Source organism: Myotis lucifugus, unplaced genomic scaffold, assembly GCF_000147115.1.
Source record: "Myotis lucifugus unplaced genomic scaffold, Myoluc2.0 scaffold_46, whole genome shotgun sequence".
Lineage (NCBI taxonomy): Eukaryota > Metazoa > Chordata > Mammalia > Chiroptera > Vespertilionidae > Myotis > Myotis lucifugus.
The window spans coordinates 177,303-182,538 of NW_005871094.1; the positions used below are offsets into that span (position 1 = coordinate 177,303).

The 5,236-nt window shown below is 39.9% G+C and overlaps 1 non-coding gene across 1 annotated transcript; it reads left to right on the forward strand.

The window, feature by feature from the left end:
- The first annotated feature begins 3,778 nt into the window (after nucleotides 1-3,778).
- LOC111825921 lies at nucleotides 3,779-3,966 on the forward strand. Its single transcript, XR_002829153.1, has one exon. It is a non-coding gene; the product is annotated as a U2 spliceosomal RNA (small nuclear RNA).
- The last annotated feature ends 1,270 nt before the right edge of the window (nucleotides 3,967-5,236 follow it).

Consider the following 5,236-nt stretch of genomic DNA (forward strand, 5'->3'; position numbering starts at 1 on the left):
CCAGCATGGGGCAGTGTGGAATGTGGGCAGTAATGGTCCTCTATATCAGTTGTCAAATCAGTCCATCACTAATTGCCACCTTTGTGTGCTAAGGTGTTAGCTAGAATGTCTCTTTTTTTTTTAAAAAAAAAATATTTTATTGATTTTTTACAGAGAGGAAGGGAGAGAGATTGAGAGCCAGAAACATCGATGAGAGAGAAATATTGATCAGCTGCCTCCTGCACATCTCCTACTGGGGATGTGCCCGCAACCCAGGTACATGCCCCTGACCGGAATCGAACCTGGGACCGTCTAGTCCGCAGGCCGATGCTCTATCCACTGAGCCAAACCAGTTTCGGCTAGAATGTCTCTTTATTATTGACTTTCTAGCTCTATGAATTTTAGCACATGTGTAGATTTATATAACAACCATCACATGTAGGATACTGAAACCTTCTATAACCCAGAGAATGCCTTCATGTTATTTCTTTATAATCGTCCCCTCCACCACCTGCACCCCCTGGAGAAGTCACTTGCTCTTGTTCATTCCTATTGTTTTATCTTTTGAGAATATCATATGAATGGAATCATACAGTATATATAGTCTTTTGAAATTGCCTTCTTTCAGTGAGTATAATCTGTTTGAGATCCAACCAGGTTGTGGCTTGTATCAATAGCTTCTTTAGTTTTTATTGTTGCATAGTCTCCTGTATAATAAAAGCACAGTATGCAAATTGTCCCCTCAACTGGGAGTTCGACCAGGGGGCTGGGCCAGCCGGGGGAAGGGAGGGAGGCCCCAGCTGGCAGCAGTGGTGGCAGCAGGCAACTTGGGGAAGGGAGGGAGACTCTGGTTGGCAGCAGTGGCAGCAGCTATAGGCGGCTGGGGAAAGAGAGGGAGTACAGGCCAGCAGCCGGCAGCCACTAGGGACCCTACCAGTGCACGAATTTCGTGCACTGGGCCTCTTGTTCCATTATATATTTGTACCACAGTTTGTCTATTTGAAGGACCTTTAGTTGGTTTTCAATTTTTGGTGATTGTGGATAGAACTGCTATAAACATTTGCATACAGGTGTTTGTATGAACATTAGTTTTCATTTCTCCAGCAGTGAGATGGTTGAATCATGTGGTGTGTTTGACTATGTAGGAAGCTGCCAAACTGCTTTTCTCAATGGTTGGAACATTTTGCATCCCCACCAACAATGCATATGAGTTACAGTTGTTCTCCATCCTTGACACAATTTGCTGTTGTTTGTATTTTTTTACTCTTGTCCTTCGATAGATTTGTCATGGTATCCCCTGCTTATTTTAATTTTCAATTCCCATGTGGATAATGATGTTGAACATTTTTCCATGTACTTACTTGACAACTTCATTTCTTCTTGCTAAGTGCCTTTTCTAGTCTTTTGCCTATTTTTTAATTTTTTGTTTGTCTTAGTGTTGCGTTTGGAGATTTCTTGGTACATTTTTCATACATGGTATTTACTGTACATGTGGTTTGCAATTTTTCCCCCAGTCTGTAGTTTGCTTTTTTCAATCTCTTAATTATGTCTTTTATGGAGCAGAAATTTTTAAATTTTGTAACGTTCATTTTTTTGTATTGTGTTTTGAATCTGACCTCCAGATTCTCAGGTCATTCAGACTGTGTATGTGGTTAAGTTGAAAGCACACTTGTACCTTACCTGTACAATGATGAGATTAGTAGTATTTAGTCACATCAACATGCAGTTTCACAAAGACTATGACTAGAGAGGACATTCCTAAATGCACAGGGTAATCTGACATTGACTCATAATGGGAGTGCTGACGTCATTAAAGCTAATGGGAATACCTTGAGATGTGGAAATTTAAGTCTTTGAGAACTTCAATAGTTTTTAGTTTTAGAATTTGTTTTCTACATTTTTCAGAAGAGCAAGGATGACGATAGTAGTATTGGGGTAAAAGGCAATAGTTTTCAAAGTTTTTAAAAGACAGTCATTCAAGAAACCAAGATGGTGGCATAGGTAAACACCGGAGATAGCTGCCTCGCACAACCACTTCAAAACTACAACTAAAAGATGGAACAGACATCATCCAGAACCACAGGAAGGCTGGCTGAGTGGAAATTCTACAACTAGAAGGAAAGAGAAAAGCATACCGAGTGGAAATTCTACAACTAGAAGGAAAGAGAAAAGCATACCGAGACTCAGAGGAGGTGTGGTGCAGAAGTAAAATACAGAGGTACAGAGGCGCATGCGGAGAGGGTTGGCGGCTGAGGGCACAGTTGTCTTTTTCAATCGGAGGGAGTCTCAAGCTCTGAGCTCCAGTTCTGGGCGAGTCTCTGGGGACCCAGACTCATACGGGAGAAACTGAGCTGTCTGGCATAGATCAGAATTCGAGGGCAGCTTTCTCTTGGGGGTGCTTGCAGCGATTTCCAGAACACTGAGAAGCAGGGCATCTGAGGGCAGGACTGAGAGCAGCCCTAACTGCTCGCACTACTCTGTTGATCCCCTGGGACTCCGCCCCGCCCATAAACTTAATGAGACCCTCAAGAAATCTAATGAGACCCTCGAGGTTGTGATAAAGGACCAACTAGAAATTAAGCATACACTGACTGAAATAAAGAATATTATAAGAACCCCAACAGCAGACTAGAGTATCGCAAGAATCAAGTCAAATATTTGGAATATGAAGAAGCAAAAAACACCCAACCGGAAAAGCAAAATGAAAAAAGAATCCAAAAATACGAAGATACTGTAAGGAGCCTCTGGGACAGCTTCAAGTGTACCAACATCTGAATTATAGGGGTGCCAGAAGAAGAGAGAGAGCAAGATATTGAAAACCTATTTGAAGAAATAATGACAGAAAACTTCCCCTACCTGGTGAAAGAAATAGACTTCCAAGTCCAGGAAGTGCAGAGGACCCCAAACAAAAGGAATCCAAAGAGGACCACACCAAGACACATCATAATTAAAATGCCAAGAGCAAAAGACAAAGAGAGAATCTTAAAAGCACCAAGAGAAAGAAAGTCAGTTACCTACAAGGGAGTACTCATACAACTGTCAGCTGATTCTCAATAGAAACTTTGCAGGCCAGAAGGGAGTGGCAAGAAATATTCAAAGTGATGAATAGCAAGAACCTACAACCAAGATTACTTTATCCAGCAAAGCTATCATTCAGAATTGAAGGTCAGATAAAGAGCTTCACAGATAAGAAAAAGCTAAAGGAGTTCATCACCACCAAACCAGTATCATATGAAATGCTGAAAGGTATCCTTTAAGAAGAGGAAGAAGAAGAAAATGGTAAAAATACAAACTATGAACAACACATACACATTTATCAACAAGTAAATTTAAAAATCAAGTGAATAAATAATCTGATGAATAGAATGAACTGGTGATTATAATAGAATCAGGGACATAGAAAGGGAGTGGATTGCCTATTCTTGGGGGGGAAAGGGGTGTGGGGGATGCAGGAAGAGACTGAACAAAAATTGTGCACCTATGGATGAGGACGGTGGGGGGGATGAGGGTGAAGGGTGAGGGGGGACACAGGTGGAGGGGAGCTATGGGGGAAAAAAGAGGAACTGTAATAATCTGAACAATAAAGATTTAATTAAAACATAAAAAGATGGTCATTCAAGAAAAAGTATTATTTACCCTACAAATAGGCAAAGAATGATCAATGTTTACCAGAAAACACTGATTGAATCAACATTTGCTGTTTTATTTCATGCTATTTGCAGGCTAGCCCAGATTTAAGGTGAATTTACTTTTGGAAAAGATTCATATGCCAAGAGTGAATTTGAATCTGTGGTAGCACATCGCTTCTCGGCCTTTTGGCTAAGATCAAGTGTAGAATCTGTGGTAGCATAACTTGCTTGACAAGCTTTAGTTTTTGTGTTTAAGTGTGAACTATTAATGAAGAAAATTAAATTAAACTTATTAAAAGGTGCGTTACTAAGTTTGAGACAGTGTTTGATTATTGAAAGCCTAAACTCTCAACCCTCCCCAAACCAGGTGCAAGTTATGAATCCAATGACTAATACTGAACATTGCTGGTACATCTGCCCCAAACAACTCACTGCCCTATGGTTACAGAACTTAATATGTTCTGTACTAATGTCAAAGTTCAGTTATGCTGTGTGCTGTTTTGGAAATAAGTATTTTGTCATTTCAAACCTGCTGAGATTAACCCATGCTCTACAAAGGAAATATTCAAAGATGTGGACAGACATAGACAATTTTTTCACAGAGGTTAAATAATCAAGGTAGGGAAGGACAGTTGGTGGGTTCAAAATGTCACAATTATGGATAGTGATATGTGAAGGAGAAGCAATGATGGCAATAACCTGTCTCATGGCCTTTAATTTATCTCATAAAATGTATTATAATTGTTTCCAATCCTGGGAGGAAAAAATTCTTTTAATACACAATTATTTCACCAGTCCTTTATTTAAACATGGGTATGCTTCTTTTTCCTTTTTAATTTCTCTTTATTGTTCAAAGTATTACCGGTGTCCCTGTTTTTCCCTCCATTAACCCCTTCATCTTTCACCTGCCCCTCCCCAGGCCTTCACAACACTATTGTCTGTGCCCTTGGGTTATGCATATATGCATATAAGTTCTTTGGCTAATCTCTCCCCAACCATCCTGCCACCCCAGCCTTCACTCTGAGAGTTGTCTGTTAAACATGGGTATGTTTCTTTTAACCTGAAAAGTACATCATTGTTTATATGTATTCATATTAATATATTTTGCCTTGGAAGATACACTTTAATTTTCATTTATCAGGCTTCTCCCACCCCTTTCCTCCTAAGCTTGGTGAACAAAAATAGTTTGTATAATCATTTCAAATTAATACAAATCTGGAGAATCCAAGCAAACCTGATTATTTTTATTTACTTTAAAAATAAATCTTAGTAGTACCTAGTGGTCTTTCTAGTAATTCAATGATAGTTCAGTCATTAAAAGACATCTTAAGTAAAAAGATTTCCCAAGTTGTGACATTTGAAAGCCTCATGAGACTCTATATTAGGTAATGCTTTGATTTAGAGATAAAGGGTAGAGTGCAGCAAGGCATGCAGGCAAACATGACAGGTTGGAGGGATGACCTCCCAGGCTCAGGCAACTCAGGACCCATATTTACGCACACAACATGCCATGTCTCCTGATTGAACCACCAAGATTGGTGTGCGGCATCTTAGCTCGGGCTAGAACACAAACCTGAAGTTCCCAGCATAGACTTTGATGACTCTGGCCACATAGTCAAGTCCAGCTA